Source organism: Nilaparvata lugens, chromosome X (genome assembly GCF_014356525.2).
Source record: "Nilaparvata lugens isolate BPH chromosome X, ASM1435652v1, whole genome shotgun sequence".
Classification (NCBI taxonomy): Eukaryota; Metazoa; Arthropoda; class Insecta; order Hemiptera; family Delphacidae; genus Nilaparvata; species Nilaparvata lugens.
Window position 1 is genome coordinate 55,632,216 of NC_052518.1, and position 24,332 is coordinate 55,656,547.

General features: G+C 36.8%; 1 protein-coding gene across 4 annotated transcripts in view; it reads right to left on the reverse strand.

Annotated features, from left to right (window-relative positions):
• LOC111058064 overlaps positions 1-24,332 on the reverse strand; it is a 1,079,251-nt gene that overhangs the window by 18,000 nt on the left and 1,036,919 nt on the right. For 3 of the 4 annotated variants that reach the window (XR_005573405.1, XR_005573404.1, XR_005573406.1), the window contains one exon: positions 12,413-12,566. The exons of the other annotated variant lie outside the window; for it this stretch is intronic. The gene's annotated coding sequence lies outside the window, so the exon portion shown is untranslated. The remainder of the gene's footprint in view (positions 1-12,412; positions 12,567-24,332) is intronic. 4 annotated transcript variants of the gene reach the window in all.

Below are 24,332 nucleotides of genomic sequence, written 5' to 3' on the forward strand. Positions count from 1 at the left end.
CTCACGCTCTCACAAATTCTCAATGAAAGTTGAAGATTCAAAACTCCAACTACTATATTCTAACATATATATTTCGATAATAGAGTACATATTGATCCATGATTTCAATCAAGTTCGTAGAAAACTCCTCAATAATATCATTCCCTAGTCCATAATCACAGCAGATGAATGAAGTACATATTTGAGTGATCATATTATAACAATATTTTGAGGCGGTGATTTAGGGTTCATCAACTTTGAAACTATTCAAGGTTTTTGGTCATGGTCAGAGTTACGATGCGCTGTCCTACAATAATATTATATACTATAGAATTATCCACAAGACATGTCGAACAGCTCAACTTTGAAATTCAAATTCAAATTCAAATTCAAATTGAGTTTATTCACAGAAATCATTACAAATACAGTACACATGTATAAATAATATAAATACTTGTGAATTTTCCCCACATAGACAAGTCTGTGTGTGGGGAAAGAGTTCTAATGAAGAACAATTGATACTAAAAAGAAAATTATAAATATTTACAATACAGTATAATTTGAAAAATAAAAGTTGGTTAAATGTAGTGGAGAAAGTATATGTTTTGAATTGAATTAGTACAATATAACTATTATGGTATATAGCTTTAACATGGCACACAAAATAAAATTTAGAACTTGAACAATGATAAATTATGAGCAATATATTGATGATATATATACTTTAATATATATGATGATGATAAATACGATTTTTATCTAATTCATAAATATGATGATGAATACAAGAAAAATATATACATAGTATCAAAATCGGTCAGAGGAGTAGATGAGCTGATCAGCGACATCCCTGCCGGTTTCAAATAACCACATATTTAAAAATCGTTTGTAGATGTTAAGGCTAAGGGGTTCTATTTGCTTTATGTAGGCGGGTATATTTCTATAAAGAATGTGGCATGACACATTACAATACTAAATCTGTAATGACTATTAAATCTATTGCAATTGCTAACTAATCTGGGTTGTAGAATTCCAAATATATTCATATTTCGTGTTTGATAAGGATGGATAAGAGGATTAAATATTGCATTTTTATTACTTTGGATGAAAATTAAAAGTGATTTTATGTATAGCTGTCGCACATCAATGACCTGAAATTCTTGATAGGCCAGTTCTGTCGGATAGCGACTATCCTGGTTCAAGCTAGTCTTTATGATTGCTCGCTGTGCAATTCCGACAGCTCTCAAAGTGAACGAGGATGCTCCACCCAAGGCCAGGATTCCATAATTTATAATTGATTGAACATAGGCGAAGTATGTCCTTCTCAATTGATTGACTGAAAGAACTCTTGCGACTCTTGCAGTGCGAAAGCACGGCCCCTGTTACCTAAAAGAGGGAAACTTTTCTCTAAGGTACTCAAAGCCCTATTTCAACCCCCGACTCGAACGAGGGTGGTTGGCGGACACCCCACCAAGACTCCTGTCCCCTGCTGCGGCCCACACCAGACGCCGACTGAGTCTAGCCGGCCCAGAGCGACACTGGGAATTCTGGTAGAAGAAGGTGTGGGCAAAAATCTACTCAGAAGATTGACTTATTACAATAGGGAATCAGAGTAGATATAAAAGGCGGGTCCTGGGACACAAGTGTCGCTCAAGTGTCCAGGACCCGCCTTTATCTCAAGGTCATCCAGGCGCCTCAAGGTCATCCAGGTCAACCACCCCCAACCTCAAGGTCATCCAGGTCAACCACCCCCAACCTCAAGGTCATCCAGGTCAACCACACCCACCTCCAGGTCATCTAGGTCAACCACACCTACCTCAAGGTCATCCATTTCAACCACACCCACCTCAAGGTCATCCAGGTCAACCACACCCACCTCAAGGTCATCCAGGTCAACCACACCCACCTCAAGGTCATCTAGGTCAACCACACCTACCTCAAGGTCATCCAGGTCAACCACACCCAACTCAAGGTCATCCAGGTCAACCACCCTAACCTCAAGGTCATCCAGGTCAACCACCCTAACCTCACCAGAAAAAAAAAAAAAAAAAAATAAAAAAAAAAATAAAAAAAAAAATAAAAAAAAAAATAAAAAAAAAAAAATTTGAAAAGAAAAAAATAAAAAAAAAAAAAAAAAAGAACAGAAAAAAAATAAAAAAAAAAATATTTAAAAAAAAAAAAAATTAAAAAAAAAATTGAAAAAAAAATAAAATAAAAAAAATTAAGTTGTGCCGTTTTATTAATAAAAAGTTAATACAGTCGTGCTGTCAGTACATGTGTGTGTGCCACCAGTACAAGTGTGTGTGATTTCGGCATATTAGTTTTGGATTACTTTCATCTTTATCAACATCAAGAGTAAGTACCAATGCATTTTATAGTTATATATATTTATATTATATTCATGATTTAACAATTAAGTTCAAAAGAGTAGAATTTTGAAGTAGATGGTTTGAGACTGACAATTAAATTCTAAAATGACTTAAATTCGAAAATGACAAGTTTAATTATGAATTAGGTTCCAATACATAGAGTAAATGACATAGTCAAAAATGACTAGTGTAATTATGAATTAGGTTCCAATACATACAAGTTAAGAGTTTAATTGTGAATTAGGTTCTTTGAGTTGATGGTTGTAATCCATCCTAACCTAAAAAACGTATAATCACAAAGTAGATCCTAGACCTCCATTCACATGGTTGTAATTCATCCTAACCTAAAAACTGTAAAATCACAAAGTAGATCCTAGACCCCCATTCACATTCCCCCATCCCCACCCATCCCCATAAGTAGATCCTAGACCTCCATTCACATGGTTGTAATTCATCCTAACCTAAAAACCGTATAATCACAAAGTAGATCCCAGACCTCCATTCACATTCTCCCATCCCGACCCCACCCCCACCATACAGCTCTGGACCATCATCCTCTAGAACATAAACACCTATGAACCTCCATCCTCGACCCACGATCCTAGATACCGATTCACCACCTTCATCCCCCACATCTGTTGATAGTGATTTATATATAGAGTTGAATACTGAATACCATACTAATACAATATTGTTCTGCATTGTTCCAGATGAGCAAAGCTGCACGATGTCAGCAAACAGCAAACTCTGTGGACGAGTTTGTTGTCCTGGAGGAGGCATTCAAATCCCAACTCACGACTCTATACTACAATAATGCATACAAGGATGAGCCTGCCAAAGATTTCCACACCTTTCTGAGCAGTCTGAAGGATAAAATTGTTCACATCATCAGTCAGCAACTGCAGACACATGGAGCAATGAAGTTCAATCTAGTATTGGAGGCAACATATTTCCGCAGCACCCTTGATAAGACCTTCTTTGATCAAGAAGAGTTTCAGAATGTTGCCTTCAAAACTCCAAACTACACCATCTTCAGTATCATCAATCTTCCAGACATCATCAACCAAGCGTGCATGACCCTACTGGATGAGGAGTCGAAATTCGAAGGAAATTCCAGTGGATGGAGTTTGCTTATCATCGATGGATTGCTCATCAGGATTAGCAAACATACTTCCCTGCGTGGATCATCCTACATCAGTCTTCCACCTCTTCTATCAGCACGAAAGGCAATCATCAATCCTATAAACAAGGACCAGCAATGTTTCAAATGGGCTATCATCGCCAAACATGTACAAGGCAACCATCCTGAACGAGTCAATGAGCGATACCATCAATTGGAAGAGAGATACAACTTTTCAGGCATTGGATTTCCCACTACCATCAGTCAAATCGATATATTTGAGAAAGATAATCCAGAGGTATCAGTTAATATTTATGGTGTGGATGAGAAGAACGTTATATTTCCAAGAAGAGTTGGAAATGCAATGAAGGCAGATCACTTTGATCTCCTCCTCCTCTGTGAGAGTAAGGATGATGATGAAAACAGCACTCTTGAGGATGACAATGAACATAAATCAAATAGCCACTACTGCTACATTTAAAATTCTGAAAAACTTGTGGGATCCCAACTCACAAAACATGAAAGTAAAATTATCATCTGCAGACGATGTTTCACCCATTACACCCAGAACAGAGATGGAGAACGCAGGATGGCTGAGCATGAGGAGTATTGTGCTAGCAATAATACAGCAAGAATCATCATGCCACAGGTTGGGAAAGATGGTAAACCTCCAACCTTGAAGTTTGAGAAACATGTGCAAAAGTATAGAGTACCTGTTGTAGCATACGCCGATTTTGAGTGCATCCTGGAGAAACCTGATGAAGACAATGAACAATGGATTGGTGGAGCTACCAAAGTTATCCAGTATCATCGGGCAATGAGTTACCGCTCAAACTGTGTGGAACCAATTCAGTTGTAGAACTCTGGGAGAATACAGTGACCTATACTTGAAAACAGATGTTCTCCTGTTGGCTGATGTCTTTGAGAGCTTCCGTGATGTATGCATGAAGACTTATGATTTGGATTGTGCTCACTACTTTACATCTCCAGGCTTTTCCTTTGATGTCATGCTGAAATATACTAAAGTCGAGCTTGAGCTCCTTACTGACTATGACATGTACATGTTTATCGAGCGAGGTATCAGAGGAGGAATAACAAATTGTATACACCGTCATGCTGTAGCCAACAATGCCTACACAGGAGCGCCTATTGACCCTGAGAAGCCTACATCATATCTCCTGTACACAGATGCGAACAACCTGTACGGCTGGGCAATGTGCCAACCACTTCCATGCCGGAAATTCCAGTGGATGGAGAAAGATGAGTTTGAGGGGGTGAGCAGAGGTATTGAGGGTGTTGGAGATGTTCAAATATTGGCTACATCTTGGAGGTAGACATTGAGTACCCTTCCGAATTGCATGATGAGCACAACGACTTCCCATTCCTAGCAGAGAACAAAAAAACTCTTAAATCTAATCATGTACGACTCATGACAGCTCTAAGCAACCGTGAACGATATGTATGTCATTACCGCACCCTAAAACAGGCAGTACAACATGGATTGAAAATCACTAAAGTTCATCGATGTGTAAGGTTTGAGCAGGAGGACTTCCTAGCACCCTACATCATGCTAAACACCAGACTTCGACAGCAGTCGAAGAATAAGTTTGAAAAGAACTTTTTCAAACTTATGAACAACGCTGTGTTTGGTAAGACAATGAAGAATGTGCGAAAAAGGGTGAGTATGGAGCTAGTGAATGACGAGAATCAATTAAAGAAACTGATTGCTCGACCAGTGTACAAGGACTGCATCATCTTTGGCAAGAATATCTGTGCTGTTACGATGCATAAAGAGAAAGTGGAGCTCAATAAGCCCATCTACATAGGGTTATCAGTGCTTGACATCAGCAAAACCCTCATGTATGAATCCCATTATAACATCATGAAGCCCATCTACAAGGACCGTCTTCAACTCCTATATCAAGATACTGATAGCTTATTCTACCTTGTCAAGACAGAGGACATGTACAACGACATCATCAACAACCAACAACTGAAAGATACCTTTGACACCTCAGAGTACCCTGCAGACCACCCATGCTACTCAGATGCAAACAAAATGGTGCTTGGCAAGTTTGAAGATGAATATGCTGGCCGAGCGCCACTTGAGTATATAGGCTTATGATCGAATCTATATGCCTGTAGGTGTTACAATAGTGATCCAAATCAGCTGACAAGTGGATTGATAAAGAAAGCTAAAGGAGTGAGGAGACCAATACTTGGGCGAGAACTCTCAAAAAATTCATCCAGATGCTGAACGTTACATAGGCTTCCAAGACTATCTAGATTGTCTATATGGTGATGAGGATATCTATAGAGAACAAGTGATGTTTGGTACTAGGAAACATCAGATCATGACCCAAGTCATGAGAAAGAAGGCATTGAGCAAAGCTGATGAGAAGAGGTATATTCTAGATGATGGAATTACAACTCTTGCACATGGACATTACAAGATCCCCACTCTAGCACACATTGATGAGGAGGATGAGGAGGAGGAGGAGGAGGAGGAGGAGGAGGAGGAGGATGAGGAGGAAGAGATGATTGACTCTCAAGAAATTCCCAAGGTTCAGGCAGTTAGCAGTACTACAACAGCTAAACGGCTACATTCCTCATCACATGATGAGCTTATTGATAAAGTCAATGAGTCAGAAAGCAGTACTATCCCTGCTAAACGGTTACGTCCCTTATCAAATGATGACTATAAAATAGATGGTGATGCATCCCAGTACAGCATTCTGAGAAAATTGCTTGAAAAGTGATGTAATACCTCATGCCAGGAAGTGTCAAAAAAATCCACTGCGCACATGTCTTTGCCCCACATTCACATCACAAGATTTTTTGGAAGCGGTCTTCAACAGTTGAGGTCTGTGCACCATGCTGTAAAGAACTAGCATCAGCTACAACTAGAACTCTAGTTACTACTCCAGCTAGTACTCCTGCTGTTACCACTACCACTGCCAACATCAGCCTGTAGTGGAGCAAGCAGATATGTGTGAGTGCAGAGACTGCCTACTAGTAACCAGCAACCAATGGATTGTACAACCATTTCTGAAGTTTGGAGATAAGGACCTACCAGAACCGTTTGGAACAGCTCAAAACTTTCTAGAGACACTAAAATCCATCTTTCATGATGCTGAAGTGTCAAGCTATACTGACCTATGCGAGGGAGCAGCCATCTTGAAATTCTCATTCAGCAGAGGATTCTGCGAAATAAGTGATAGATTGGGTGAATTATATCACTGGATAGTTCTCGATATATTGGACTGAATCTATTGAATTGTGATGTAAATAATCTTATTATTCATATGAATGCTCAGTTTATATATTATGCTATGTATCAATAAAAGAGAGAGTGTGTTATTTCAAGAGAAATATGTTGTACATCTTATTCCATACACCCTTCAACTTCTAGAGTAAGCACTCTTAGACATTTAAGGTATAGAAAATACAATAGGAAGCATCCTTCTATGATAAACTTGTCTTTATCATACCATGTAGGAAATCATGATGGTTGAGCTCAACAGCCTGATGCCCATATAAATGCTAATTAGCAAGTTCATATATCCAGTATGGATAAGACAGTATTAGCACAAGAGCTGCACAAGCAAGCTTGTTGGGACTCCCCAACAAGAAAGGTTACATATGGATCTCTCAATTAAGCTTTCCGCATTCAATGCGTGTGTTGTAACAGTAATGCAGCCAAGGGTTGCCAGTAATCCTTCCTACAACTTCATGCGACTTTAGAATTTGATACATGGAATGTGAGACTATCAGCAGTAGATTGCTTTTAGCGAAGTAAAGTAATAAGTTTTTATAGAACTAGATAATTTGCACCGCATAATTATCCTGTTCAAATATTGATAAGAGTGGAAGGAATAAACACTTCATAATAGAACAAATTCACACCTGGACTAAGAATAGAGTTCGCAGGAAATGATTCACACCGCATATATCCTGCTTTTATTTTTATTAGAGTGGAAGGAATAGAGGAAACATTGTTTTGTGTGAATGAGATAATAGGATGTTTTTCCTAATCATTGAATGGAAAGGATATGCGGTCAAGAAGTGGAGCAATTTTTAGAACAGGAAACCATAAACAGCTTTACTCACAAACTTATTATTTATATACTTTTCTTATTGGAAATATACATATCGTCTCCTAACGATAAAGTCGGCCTATCCATAAGGAAATATCATACACAATCCCGTTTTTTTTTTTTTTTTTTTTTTTTTTTGCATGTTGGGAAGATAAATCTTCTTCAATGTGTCAGAAGCTCTTAGAAATTTACTATAGGAGTTGATAGTGCAGGATGTGCCTTGTACTCTTAACTATTGTTCCTACAATATACCTGTTTGATTGCAATAATGAGCAATTCTAGCCTTCTTCTAACTCTTATACTATGTATACTTTGACAACTATGTCTAAGCTCATTGCAGCTTGCTGTAAGTGAACAGTGACTGATCAGTGACTGATCAGTTACTGATCAGACTGATCAGTGACTGAACAGTGACTGATCAGTTACTGATCAGACCGATCAGTGACTGAACAGTGACTGAACAGTGACTGATCAGACTGATCAGTGACTGTTCAGTGACTGATCAGTAACTGAACAGACCGATCAGTAATTGAACTGACTGACCACTGAGTGGACGACTCAATTATGCTATACAGACATGTGACAGGAGGAGTGAGGGTCATTGAGAATATGTCATGTCTGAGCATGGAGTGGGAGTCATTGAAAATATCTATCTTCAATACCATTTTGATCTCTAGAACAGCATGACCATATTGATCTAGAGTGATAGGTCTCCATGAGCATGTAGAGTGACAGGTCGTGCATGACCATCTTGAGCTAAAGTCCCTAATGCTGGTAGCCATTGGTCATGTGACAGAGGGAGGTGGAGTGGGGGTCGTTGAAATTACAATGCTTAAAGTAAAGTAAGGTGTTTTTTTTTTTTTTTTTTTTACTTATATGAATTAATGATAATCTTTATCGCCATCTGGTATCAATGACATTTGACTGAGTTGACATCTGACTGAATTGGAAGCAGTAACAATGGGTATTACAGGTTTAGGGGATGATATGGAGATTGGATACATTCTAGAGGTGGACATTGAGTACCCTTCCGAATTGCATGATGAGCACAATGATTTCCCCATTTCTTGCAGAGAACAAGAAAACTCTTGAATCTAATCATATACGACTCATGACAGCTCTAAGCAACCGTGAACGATATGTATGTCACTACTGCACCCTCAAGCAAGCAGTACAGCATGGAATGAAAATCACTAAAGTTCATCGAGGTGTAAGGTTTGAGCAGGAGGACTTCCTAGCACCCTACATCATGCTAAACACCAGACTTCGACAGCAGTCGAAGAATAAGTTTGAAAAGAACTTTTTCAAACTCATGAACAACGCTGTGTTTGGTAAGACAATGGAGAATGTGTGAAAAAGAATGAGTATGGAGCTAGTGAATGATGAGAATCGAATGAAGAAACTGATTGCTCGACCAGTGTACAAAGATCATATCATATTTGGAGAGAATATCTGTGCTGTTACATTGCATAAAGAGAAAGTGGAGCTCAATAAGCCCATCTATATAGGGTTATCAGTGCTTGACATCAGCAAGACCCTTATGTACCAGTTCCACTACGATGTGATGAAACCTACATACAAAGAGAACCTACAACTGCTTTATCAGGATTCTGACAGCTTATTCTACATTGTGAGAACTGAGAACCTATACAATGACATCATCAACAATCAGCAGCTTAAAGATATCTTTAACACTTCAGAGTACCCTGCAGACCACCCATGCTACTCGGATGCAAACAAAATGGTGCTTGGAAAGTTCAAGGACGAATATGCTGGCCGAGCGTCACTTGAGTATGTAGGCCTACGATCAAAGCTATATGCATGTAGGTGTTGTGGTTATATAACTGGCGGTGATAGTGGGACGACGGGCGGCGATAGTGGGGCAACTGGTGGCGATAGTGGGGCGACTGGCGGTGATAGTGGGGCGACTCTTGGCGAAAGTGGGGCAACTCTTGGCGATAGTGGGGCGACTGGTGACAATAGTGGGGCGACTGGCGGCGATAGTGGGGTGACTGGTGGCGATAGTGGGACGACTGGCGGCGATAGTGGAATGACTGGTGACGATGGTGGGGCGACTGGTGGCGATGGTGGTGTGACTGGTGGCGATAGTGGGGCGACTGGTGTCAATAGTGAGACGACTGGTGGCGGTTGGATGACTGGTTGTGGTTGGATGACTGGTGTTATGGATTGGGGTCTACTTCTGATGAGCAATCCATCGATGATAAGGAAACTCCATCCACTGGAATTTCCTTCGAATTTCGACTCCTCATTCAGTAGGGTCATGCACACTTGGTTGATGATGTCTGGAAGATTGATGATACTGAAGATGGTGTAGTTTGGAGTTTTGAAGGCAACATTCTGAAACTCTTCTTGATCAAAGAAGGTCTTATCAAGGGTGCTGCGGAAATATGTTGCCTCCAATACTAGATTGAACTTCATTGCTCCATGTGTCTGCAGTTGCTGACTGATGATGTGAACAATTTTATCCTTCAGACTGCTCAGAAAGGTGTGGAAATCTTTGGCAGGCTCATCCTTGTATGCATTATTGTAGTATAGAGTCGTGAGTCGGGATTTGAATGCCTCCTCCAGGACAACAAACTCGTCCACAGAGTTTGCTGTTTGCTGACATCGTGCAGCTTTGCTCATCTGGAACAATGCAGAACAATATTGTATTGTGAATGGGGGTCCAGGATCTACTTTGTGATTATACGGTTTTTAGGTTAGGATGAATTACAACCATGTGAATGGAGGTCTAGGATCTACTTATGGGGATGGGTGGGGATGGGGAAATGTGAATGGGGGTCTAGGATCTACTTTGTGATTATACGGTTTTCAGGTTAGGATGAATTACAACCATGTGAATGGAGGTCTAGGATCTACTTATGAGGATGGGTGGGGATGGGGGAATGTGAATGGGGGTCTAGGATCTACTTTGTGATTATACAGTTTTTAGGTTAGGATGAATTACAACCATGTGAATGGAGGTCTAGGATCTACTTATGGGGATGGGTGGGGATGGGGGAATGTGAATGGGGGTCTAGGATCTACTTTGTGATTATACGTTTTTTAGGTTAGGATGAATTACAACCATGTGAATGGAGGTCTAGGATCTACTTTGTGATAATACGTTTTTTAGGTTAGGATGAATTACAACCACCAACCCAAAGAACCTAATTCACAATTAAACTCTTAACTTGTATGTATTGGAACCTAATTCATAATTACACTAGTCATTTTTGACTATGTCATTTACTCTATGTATTGGAACCTAATTCATAATTAAACTTGTCATTTTTGAATTTAAGTCTTTTCAGAATTTAATTGTCAGTCTCAAACCATCTACTTCAAAATTCTACTCTTTTGAACTTAATTGTTAAATCATGAATATAATATAAATATATATAACTATAAAATGTATTTGTACTTACTCTTGATGTTGATAAAGATGAAAGTAATCCAAAACCAATATGCCAAAATCACACACACATGTACTGGTGGCACACACACATGTACTGATGGCACGACTGCACTAGACACAATGTCCCACTCCTTGTAGAACAACTCCTTTTATACCCAGTTCAGGATCCGGAGGGAATTTTTTTTCCCTTTTTTCCCTTTTTCCCCATTTATTCCTGATTTTATGTGTTTTTAATTTTTTCTTTTTTTTAATTTTTTTTTCATTTTTTTTTTATTTTTTTTTTCAATATTTTTCTACACTTGTGTCCCAGGACCCGCCTTTTATATCTACTAATCTGACAAGGTTCTGTAATAAATTCTAAAACAATCACTGACACGGAATGGCAACATTTCCAATATCAAGAAGCAGAAGTTAGATTCATTACTGATCTTGATTGTATCAAGCCTGGAAATAGATAAATCCATTACCGATCTTGATTGTATCAAGTTTGGAAGGAGATAAGAGTATCATGAAAGCTTTTAGAATTAAGCAGTTCTGTAATTCGATTGGCAGTGAGTGCATTCCGTCGCAGCATCCAATTTAATCAGATTTTGGCGAATTGAGCTGTGAAGCTGTTGCTGTACTATGCAATCTTTATTTGATTGTTGCGTCTGAGTTGATTCAAGACTATAGCAATAGGAATGCCAAAAAACAATTTTCGAAATTTTCTTCGTATATCTCACAATCATATTTGTAGAAGAATAATTCTATAACACACGATACAAAACATACATTCTACAATATGTCATGGAAATATAATAGAAAGATGTGATTTTCCATATGAAAAAAATTAAAAATTATTATAAAAATACATCACATTGGCACAAACACATTTAGTTTACAGTAATTTGTCACCGATTCACTCTGTTCCAATAATTTCATATTGATATGAGTATTTCACGATTGGTTGAAGATTATTATTAATCATTTGAAACAAATAAGAAAATTGCCAAAAATATAATTCCCAATCGCAGAGAATTCCCCAAGTGTGATGATTGAGTAGACACCATGCATTCTAATCTCATCATTTTAGATGAAATTGACATCTATTCCTACAGTGCCAGACGTACAACACCTCCAGACGTAGTCTCATCTTCAACTAACATCAACGTATTTTTAATTTTCAGATTATTTTTTGTTCCTCAAAAGAAGTATTGTTAAAAAGTTCAATTCCTCTTTGTTTTTCAATATTTTATCTTTTTTCATAATATGAGTACTTCAATCCAATTTCAGAGTATCTTTGTAATAGTGTTATCATTGTTCATTAGATTTTCTCCTTGTAGTATTATTTGTTTTTGATTGAATGACTTACTTATTGATTTTGATTCATGAGCACTCTCACATGCATAATATTGTAGATGGATGAATAAATGAAAGAACTGTTACTTACTCTTATTTACAACGTTGTAAGTGTTAGCAAGGGATGACTCCGACTTGTCACTTCTCAGAGGGAGGCTTCTCGGTGGTTGTGGGCAGGGGTCTCCTCTCGCTGAGCTAGTCGGGGTCTTCTCTCAAGCACGTCACCAGGCCCACGTTTCTCCGTACTGTTCAAAGCAACACACATCGTTCACGACAACTATTTCAAACCAGCTGGAACAACTAGTTGATAAGAGTAGTTTATGTAGTTCCTCCAGCTGGATCAACAAGTTGATAAAAGTAGTTTATGCAATGTTTTTATAATGAGAGTCTTTAAAGCACAAGTTGATACACGAGCGAGTGCCTTATAACCATATCCCACGAGTGCTTTATAGGCCGAATAAAATCGTTGCATACTTTATTGCATCTCATGAGTCCTAGTATACTTTTTTGAATTATTCATGTTACAGTTCAAATATTTGCATCTTCATACTATCTCCATAGAATAACACCTTGGGAAGGCTCGTTCCAAAACTCTACATAACAATACCTCTACTAGAAGGTCACTTTTTGTTATCATTGTTCCAATAATTATCAACAATATACAGCAATGTATATTGTTAATAATATGGAAACACTGTTCAGTGATGTAAGGAATATTCTGTATTATTTGAATGAGGATTTGAATGAAAATTTGTGGCTGAACCATAGAAAATCAGGGAAAAATAGCCTATTCCATTTGGAGGTATCCGTAGTATGGCGGTTAGCCTAATCTAGGTCTTCAGTGTTGCTATTCATCAAATAAAGATACAGAGAAATTACATAAACTCTATCAAACAGAGGATGTCATGGCCAATTTCCATAATTTTAACTATCATCAACTGTATTTTGAGTCACAGTTTTGTTGAAAACTACGTGTTCTCTCTTTATAGATATAATTATTATAGTTATTGGGTTCCTCTCCTATTGCGATAAGTATAATTCTGTTATACCAATTTGATCCTGTTATATGAATGGAAGATGACTTACAAAAAAAAGGTGTTGTGGATCCGTTCTTTTTCCACTGTGCGAAAATAGAGATATACTGGAAAGTTGTCCTTTCGTCGAGAAGACACTTCACAAATTGAATCGAACATGTAAACGTAGTAAGAAATCTAAAATGAGTAACTTTTCCTAGTAACTTTTGATACAAGCACATAAGACGTGCTATTTATAATAGATGTAGCATCTTTTAAGCTATCAAGACGAATGGAACGGTGATAAAACAACAAAAGTGTGGATATCAGACAGTTCTTCATAGGTATAGGTACAAAACGTTACATAGGCCTTGAAACTACTGAGAATTGGTATTTCTGCGTTTTTCCAGACATTCACGTGTTTTAGAGTTGTATTCAGCATTGAGTACGACGGAGGGTTCAAGAGAATTTTATAAAATTCGTCAAATTATGGTTTTGTCTGAGATGCTAGTAGAGAAATGCTTCTGTATTTGCCTTGATAGCATTCTTTGTCGAAGTGCTTTTTGTGTTTCGTGGTTTTGGGGTAAAACTAACTGTATTAGCTTGGATGAAAAAACAGTTTAACGTTGTTCACCAATAAACCATTGATTAATTATCAACGTATTAATTATCCGTACTTATGCAACGAAACAAACAGTGAGTAATTTATTAGTGCACCTGTCGACCTATGCAACCACACATATGTGACGTAAGGGGGGTGGATTTATGTGATATGCATAATACATTCGTAATTCGTGTGGGTGATTAGAGAGAGTGGCTTTATATCCCTAACAATATTTTGTGAATAGGAACAACAGAATTCAATGAAAACTTGTAGAATAAAAAAATTAAGAATGAAGTTTAATGATGATTCATCCATATAGATTAGTAGAAGGAACACCAAATAACGCAAATTGGACAATCGCATGTATTTCAATTTGATGTAGATATTTGTTGATTTGGAAAAAATAAAAATAATACAAATCTGCTATTCACATGACTCCTATTTCTCTGATTTTCACATAAGCAAAGTGAATCCAAGATTTTGAAGCACAAGTGGTATAATACTGGCATGTATTTCAAATTACAATTGGATCATGTTCGATTGGCAAAAGGCTGGGAATGATTGTTGATCATGATTATTTTGCTTTCTGATTGTCTTATGAGCATATAGTACATTCCAGATTTTGAAGCAGTGCATTGTTAGTATTTATTGAGGCATGTAATTTCAGCAGTTCCAATTCCTATGAGAATAAACATTTCGATTGACTAGGAGTTTTGTTTCCCCGCTGAAATAATTACTCATCGCTGATTACCACAGAGGAAACTTCTATTCATATTCATGTTATTTAAAATTACAAGCATCTTGAACAGGAAATGTTGGTGATGTTGTGGGTGAGAAACCAATCTGTACAATCTCACTTGTGGGTAATCGACAGAATATCGATGTTGATGAAAGCTTGGACAACAAACTTGGTGTGCTTAGTTCCGAAACAGTAACAGTTTGACGAGGTTTGAGGCAGGAACTTGAGCAATAATAAGCTCTTCGTACAGATATTCTGCGGTAGCGTAGTCTGTCAAGTCTCACCCCACTTCTCAAAGCAGACCAGTGTGGTCTATATAAATGTAAGTTCGTCTTACTTGATTACTTTGTTCTTCTCTTGAAATAGACGTTCTTTTAAATCTGATAATTCAACCTATTATTACAATGAATTATGAACTTATTATTAAATCTCAATCACCTGATTCTCTCCCCTTGAAGAATACTTTTAGTAATTCATCTTGGCTGAATCACTGCAAAAGTTGATCTGTTCACGAAGAAATAAATGTATCATCTGGAGAGTTTGTAAAAGCGATGAAGATTCTTATTCATTCACCTGTTTCCTCTGTTGAAATAACAGTTCATTGGTAATCTTATGCATTGTTGTACTGACAATGTATTCACTGGTTCATTGATAAAACATCTTTATGAGAGTGTGGATACACAAATCCATGAGGGGTTCCTATGATTCATCATTGCTTATTCCTCATTATGTTAACCTTCTAGTCGTGACCGTATTTTTTCATGACGTTAGTAATGACCATGGGTCCTGAGTACCCATTCCGGATATTGAATATTTCAAAATATCCCAAAATATAATATTATTTTATGATTCTAATATGACAAAAGGTTAATAATCAACTCAACAAGGACTTATTCAAAGAGAAAATTGATACTGATTATAATTCCAGAGATGAATCTATGAAACCTTGTATTTTCATGGTAGTGGAAAGTAACATTCGGCTATAGTATCTATAGTTATCTATAGTTATAGTATTATAGTTATCTATAGTATCTACAGAGTGAAGAAAACATAATAGTAATTAATATTATTATAGATCTTACATGCAACACCACTGGAAAGATGAGAAAAAATTGTCATAGTTAAGCTTAGGGTAGTTTTTAATGCACCCTCAAGTTCATGTTGCACAATCTTAGCAAAACTCATGGAATTATAGTGATAAATACTATTATAAATCCCTATGGAATGTTCAATCCTGATTCGGTACTGGGAGAACAGCTTACTTTTCAGCTGCCAATTCGATTGATTAGATGCGTAACACAGTTGAGATTATCGGCAAAAAGTACATTCATTCAAGTTAATGGTAACAGGTATCAAGTTGAGCCACAGAGAATATGCCCCGCTTGTGAATCACACTTAGAAACAATTCTGCATTTTCTTCTTGTTTGTCCCTCTTATGAAGACCTCAGGATTCAATACATTGCGCCTCATGTTCATAACATAGTTCAAAACGTTGATAAAATAATGGTTTTATTATCTAATTTTAATGTTGAGAAAATTGAACATGTTTATCAATATACTACTAAGGCACTGGCTAGGAGGGATACTATGGTCTCTGAAATCGTGAGGGCTACATAACCAAAAACGATTCTTTTCGATGGAAATATTTTAAAATGGTTTTTGTTAATTGAGTAGGTTCTTTTTATTGAAAGTGAAGTCTGTAAACTAATTGAATTAGATAAGTTAACTAAAATTGTTAAGTTTTTTGAGTTAAGTGGATTTGTTGAATGTATTAAATTTATTGGATTTGCTGATCTTGATGAATGTATTTAAGTTACTGAGTTGTTTGAATATGTTGAATCTATTTATATTATTGATTAGGAATTACCTTGTACCTTCTAATTTGAGCTTGTTGAATGTTAGCAATTCATAGTAATACTGTTCATTGATTATAATGTAGGTACTTCCATTGTGCGTGGTTGTATACAGATTTATAATTGGATCTTGTTATTAGTTTGATCTGCTGCCAAACATTTTTTTTCATGTTGTTTAATTTAGTCATTGTTAGAATTTCTTATACTCAACTCATTTGTATGGTTATACCGTGTACAAATAAAATGATTTATTATTATTATTATTATTATAAATCCCTATGAATACCTACATTAAACATGGGAATTATATAAGGTCATATCCATTTTCAGGGGAGGTTCAGTGTCCCTGGGATCACATCAAGTTCATTGATTTCACTATCATCCTACTCAGGGTCAGTATTCTCATCTTGCACTATGAATTTATTTTCAGCATCACTGTGTCATTGAAATCAAAATCTTGAAGTCAATTTGTACATTCTTCGAAATCTATGTCCAAGACGTACATATTGGCTGCTTAAATCCAATCATTATTGCATAAAAATGTACATTTTAAAGAATGGAAAGGGAACGTTAGTCGTGACACTTGGGTCCTGGGTACCCAAAACCGTCATTAATTTCACAAAAACAAGAGTCACGGAGCACTAAGACTATTCACCAAGGTTAAGTGTCTACTGTCATAGATTTACATTTTTCACTAAATAGACAGCAACGTGAATGGCAGCAGGATTATAACTAAAATGAAAATCTGGTGTGGTACACTCACACAACTTTCCTTGCTAATTGAACTGTAAGCCCCATTCTTGAACGAGAATAATTATTTACAGAATAACATAATGACGATTGGCAGCAAAATATTTGAAACTACGATCAGACTTCTGTATATGTGTATATATGATTGTTTTCAGAGTACTTTTTCCTTTGTGTAAATTGTGAAATTCGATGATTTTTTCAAAAGTCGACAGAACAGCTGTTCTACAGATGGAATATCTCAACTATGTGTTTTTTTTATGAACTGCTCTACTTACCTACCTCATGCACGAGAAGGAGGCTACAAAATCCATATCTCAAGGATGGGGTGGACCCCCATTAGTTTCCCAGAAAGGAGACTCATGCCAGTTGATAGAGCTGATAAATAACTATACAGGGTATGAATTTGAAAAAAATCGGTTGAGTAATTTTTGAGAAAATCGTGAAAAACATGGCTTTTTAGTAATCATCGGCCATTTTTCCCAAGAATATTAGAGAGCTCCTGCAATTTCCCTAGAAATGAGACTCATGTCAGTTGATAGGGCTTCTAAATAGCTATCCATGGTATAAATTTTCAAGAAAATCTTCTGAGCCGTTTTCGAGAAAACCGTGAAAAACATGGTTTTTCAGTAATTATCCCTCATTTTAAATTGAATTCCATTTTTATTTATTGGAAAAAAAGATACATTGTAGTGAATGTAGTTAATCAGTGTGGATGCGACAGGCACACTGCCCAAAACCGCACTCCACACAAAATAATAAAGAAAAATAAGAAAACAAAAACAACTTATATAGAAATTAAACAATCTTCAGAGTTACATGCTGAGTCTTAAAATAAAATACTAATTATTTATATTATTAAATGCTATTCGTATTGTACAATATGAATAATTTCAATTAAAATAAGTTTAATTGAAATAAGAATAGAAAGAAAAAGTTCAATATAAATAATCAAAAGAAGTCGACCCTTTAAATTAACAAAAATAACAAAAATTACAAAAATAAAAAGAAAAAAAAAAATAGAGAAGAAGTAAGGTAAAGGCATATATTTATAGATAGATAGCAGAAGAAGAGAGAGTAGATGAGATTTAAGAGTTCAAGGAAGCTTTTTTGCTCCAAAACCCCCTCCCCCCCTCTCCATCCTCGTCCATCCCGCCACCCTTCCCCCAGCCCGCACGGTGGGGGGTGTTGGGGAGTGTTCTAAAAATAGATTTCCCCTTCCCCTTGCCCAGTGGAGATGAGGGGGATGAAAAGAGAGAAAGATATATCTCTCTCTCTCTAAAAATAGATTTCCCCTTCCCCTTGCCCAGTATAGATGAGGGGGATGAAAAGAGAGAAAGATATATCTCTCTCTCAAATAGATTTTCCCTTCCCCTTGCCCAGAATAGATGAGGAGGATGAAGAAAGTGAGGGAAAAAATAATTTCCCTTTCAGGGGGAAAAAATTCCCTTGCTGACAGATTGAAGTGAATCCTTCTCTCTATTGCTATACTGACAGATTGAAGTGAATCCTTCTCTCTATTGCCATACTGACAGATTGAAGTGAATCCTTCTCTCTAATGCTATACTGTCAGATTAAAGTGAATCCTTCTTTCTACATCTATACTGACAGATTGAAGTGAATCCTCTCTAATGCTATACTGACAGATTGAAGTGAATCCTTCTCTCTACATCTATGCTGACAGATTGAAGTGAATTGAGAAATTCCCTATCACTCTACATCTATACTGACAGATTAAAGTGAATTGAGAAATTCTCTTTCACTCTATATCTATACTGTCATATTAAAGTGAATCCTTCTCTCACATCTAATGCTATACTGTCATATTAAAGTGAATTCAGAGAGAGGTCAATGATCTAAGTTCTTCTACATTTTTTATCTGCAATATCGTACAAGCATTCCCAAAGTTCATCGGAATTTTTAACAACAGATAATGCTGAATCATTTGTACAATCATAATGTAGATGGCCGCTGTCTAGTATATTGAGCAATTTGAATATTTCAGATAAAATTGGAAAGTGTACATTTTCTGTTTTTGTTAACAGTAAATCAACATCTTGACATCCTGTTGAAAATTTAATATTCTTCGCAATTGAATCAAATTCGTTAAATGAAATTCCCATCAAGAGACGAGTTAATTTTTTGAATTTTGAAAAACCATAACACTGCATGTTAACGGCTTCCCAGATGTTTGACATGTGTGTCTGTTCTATAAATTAACAATATGCACGTGTTGTACCTACAACTTGAAGACAGTCGTGTCTCGGCTGTATAAAAAAGATCACACCACACACGTTTCTGTTGACACGTCTAGCTCTGACCGAGTACTAAACTAAAAAGTGAGTGGGAATATTGGAATGAAAAATCATTTGAACACAGAAAAAGTTTATTTACACATTTCACCACAACTATTCATAATTTCATCTTCAATTTTAATTAACTTATCTATACACAAATTATGAGGACGATAATAACATAGATAGTCTCTTATGTCATTTGAATTAATTGTGCTTAGAAAAATGTCTTTTAATTGTTTCGCCAAACTATAATTTTCACAAGTTGATTTCCTAATTGCACTTTAACACTCATCATACCAATCAATACAGTTTTTTAACCTCACTTCCAACTCATTGTCAGCAGTCAACCACTTTCTCGGATCCATGATAAGCGAATGAACAAAACTAAGTGTAGGCTGGCACTATGATAGAGTAATTAAGTGGTCTTTCTTCATTAATTGCAGACAGACAACATGTACGTGCTTTATGCAGTCTCAATGCATGCATGCAATAAACACACTGAATCTCTTTTCCGTTGTAGAAGAATCCATAACGAGCAAAGTTTCTTTTCTGGGAATTTGTACATTGCAGCCATTTTCATACTTTGCATTCGATTGTTTTCACACATGAAATTAATTGTTTGATACATATTTTTAAACAACAAAGAATTATAATGTTGAGCACTGAACAAAGAACACCGTCCATCTGGTCTATTTTTATGAATGTTACACACACCATAACACCATGAACTAGTGAAAAAGCTGAAATCCATTTATCCAGGACCTCCTGAATACCATTTTATCCAGTACCTCCTGAATACCTATTTAGGAGGTCCTGATTTATCACGGAAAAATTGATTGGGTACTGCTACTTCAATCTATTCCTGGGAATATTATATCACTAGCCGACAGGCTCGCTTCGCTCGCCATATCCGTTTAGCCAGACGTTTAGTCTGGACCCTCAACTGGATCGTCCTAACATATGATAAAAATATGACATAACATTTCAAATTTGGTAGGTGTGTTCAGTTGACCCTTTAGAGGCGCAATAAGAACGGATTTGGAAAAATTTCCAAAGATCTGCGGTTTTTAGCGTTTTCTCAGCTTTATCGAGAACAAATAAACAGAAAATGTTCAAATTTACTACAGAAGCTCAGCTGGGGTGCAATAATGTTGTGTTAGAAAGAATTTGGAATAACGCCAAAGATATGCCCAAAATCTGCGTTTACCAGCGTTTTTTTGCGGTTTCTCAGCTTTATCGAGAACAAATGAACAGAAAATGTTCAAATTTACTACAGAAGCTCAGCTGCGGTGCAATAATGTTGTGTTAGAAGGAATTTGAAATAACGTCAAAGATACGCCCAAAATTAGCGTTTTCTCAGCTTTCCTGCGTTTCCTTACCTTTTTCAATAATTGATGGAAATATATTTTAAAAAATCCAGTACACAGTTTTAGCTGAGGTGGAAGAATTTTGTTCGCCAAAGATACGCCGATATAGTAACAAGTGTTTTTCGAGATCAAATTGACATAATACTTTCAAATTCGGTACAAAGGTTCCGCTGAAGTCTACATGCAGGCGAGCGAAGCGAGATTTCTCCGCTGATCTCATTTTTGGACAATCCAGTCGTGGTCCAGGGGGCGGAGCCCCCTGGCTAGACGGACATGGCAAGCGAAGCGAGCCTGACGGCTAGTTTACATATACAATCATCATCATCCATCATCCACGGCTCTACAATCCATAAAGGTCCTTGGCCTCCTCCAGCAATCGCCCCCATTCTACTCTGTCCATGGCAGCTAGTCTCCAATTTCTTACATGAAGCCTCCTTGCATCTTCAGTGACTGAGCCCATCCATCTCAGTCTTGGTCAACCAGGGTCGTTTTCTTCTTCCTTCCATTTTCTAATTCATGACTGTTTTAGGTGGATATGAGTCATCAGCTCTTTCAACATGGCCTGCTCACCTTAGTCTCCCTACTCTGATAATAGCCAGTGCATTGATGTGGCCGTACATATCATACAGATCCCTATTCTTTTTTTGTGCCACACTCCATCAATTTGCACACCACCAAAAATTCGGCATAGAATCTTTCGTTCAAAAATGTTGATCATATTCTCATCCAGTTTTTTTAGGGTCCATGCCTCACTGGCATAGGTCAGCACATGCAGAATCAGTGAGCGGTAGATTCTTATCTTTGTTTCTCGGCTCAAATTTCTTGATCTAAAGTGTTGGCTAAACCAAAGTATGACCTATTTGCAAGTAGGATTCTTCGCCTGATCTTATGTGTTGTTTTAAACACCTCCAGACCACAATCAGCTATTGGGTCAGACTGAGTAGCATTCAATCTATGAGCATTGGACCTTGATGAGACTATGATTTTTGTTTTCTGCTTGTTTACAATTAGTCCCCATACTATTTGCTGCCCCTCACATGCTATTATATGCCTCCATCATATAGGGGACTGATCTGGCTGCAATGTCAATGTTGTCAGCATAAGCCAGTAACTGAATTGTCTTATTGAGCAGGATTCCTCTAGTATCAATTTTGGAGTCTCGTATTACTTTCTCCAATGCCACATTGAAAAGCAGACATGCTAAAGAATCACCCTGCCTAAGACCATTGCAAGACTGAAATGGATCCGATAGAAGATTCTATACTCTTACCTGGCATTGGACTGCACTCATAGTCAGTTTAATTAGCAAGCCATATAAGTTTATGAGGTATTTCAAACTCATACATGGCATCATACAGTTTTTGCCGTTTCACACTGTCATATGCAGCCTTAAAACCCACAATCCACAAACATATGGGAAGAGTTGACATTGAACTCCAACATCTTCTCCATTAGAAGTCGCGAGCAGAATATTTGGTCCACTGTGGATCTTCCTGCACAAAACATTGCCTGGTAGTTTCCTATACAATCACAATCACATCAGTGCTGTCTTTTTTGTTTATCTCATTCTAGTGAGTAACATAGTTCCCTTCTTTACACTTCACATTACTTCTCAAATCTGGATTCTCAATTTGTTATCGTTATCTAATTTCATCACTCTGATGAATTAAAGCAGGTGATTATTGAATGACTGTGGAGACTCAACTTATTGTCGGCTTATGTATTGAATTGAGCTTACTTACAAACATTCAATTTGTTGTATATAATATTTAGACATAATATTATTATTCATTTTTTTTCTTTTCTATAATAAATCAAATTTCAACTCCTATGCGATTTGTAGCTTTTGTTTTTGGTGAAATGACTGAATTGAGCTTTTATCATCAGAATGTTAAGGGATTAAGAACTAAGACGCATGAATTATCGGAAAATCTTTCGAATTCAAATTTTGATGCCATAGTTTTGTCTAAAACTCGGCTTTACTCTCATATATCCGACCAAGAGCTATTCGATAATAGGTATACATCTATATATCGTGATGACTCAACAAATGACGCAGGAAGAGGATGGGAGTTCTTGTAGCTGTGAAAGATTGCTAAAGCTCTGAATTGGTAGCTTCTTCCCGTGTTGAGGGTTTCCAGTCTTGGTTATTGTAATGTATTTTTGATTGTTGTTTATATTCCGCCTGCTTCGAATATGTGTATTTTTGAGAATTTCTATGATTATGTTGAGAGTCTCAATGAATTAATTGATGGTAATATTATTATGGTTGGAGATTTAAATCTCCCTGAGATTAATTCGGCTGATTACAACTTATTTACTGGTTCCTTATGTGCATGTAGACTAAATAATTTTTCAACATTGTTTGACTTAGAGCTCAAGAATAATATTCTCTATGTAAACAACCGTACTTTGGATCTGGTACTTAGCAACATTGATTTGAGTGTCCAGCGGGATGCATCACCTTTGGTTTTTGAGGATGCTCATCATCCTGCTCTGGAACTAACATTCATCATACCATATCTCAATTTGAACTGCAATTCCAATTATTTTTCCAATAATCTCATTCATAGCTATAAAAGAGCTGATTATTTGAACTTGTTCATTATTTTGAACGATATCGATTGGTCCTCTCTCTATTGTATGACAGATGTTGATAAGGCTTTAAATCATTTCTATAATATTTTATTCTCTGTCATTGATTGTTGCGTACCTAGAAGGAATCCTGTGAAAAGATAAGTCTATGAACCTTATAGTTCACAGGTGAAATAATTAGACAAATTAAACTCGAGAACAGAAAGGCAAGGAAGAGGAGTCATTCTGATTTTCATAATCATAGATTTATATTGATTAGGCGTTCATTGAAAGCCAAAATACATGAAGCCAATAAAAGGCACTCAATTACTGTTCAGTCCTCAGTGAGACGTGGCATACGTAGTATCTGGTTTCTATGTGAATAACAAGCATATTGCTGCAGCACGCAAGCAGAAAAGTATGATTCTGAATTCATCAGAACTCATTCATCAGAACATGTGGTCGTGATGGTATTCCACCTTTCCTGGTGAAGGGATGCTGCGATCTTTTGTCCATAAGTCATTGTTTCATTTCCAATTTATCTTCCAAACTTGGTGTTTTCCCGAATGAATGGAAGCTTGCTAGAATCTCACCAATATTATAGTCTGGCAACATGCAAGACATTGCTAATTTTAGACCAATAAGCTTGACAAATGTTTTTTCAAAGATTTTTTTAAGTATAATTTTCTATTCTATTTACAAGCACATGATAAACAGTTTGAATAAACATCAACATGGCTTTTTACCTGGTAAGTCGACAACTACAAATTTAATTGAATTTTCATGGGAAGTTTTGCATGGTTTGGAGTCTGGGAGG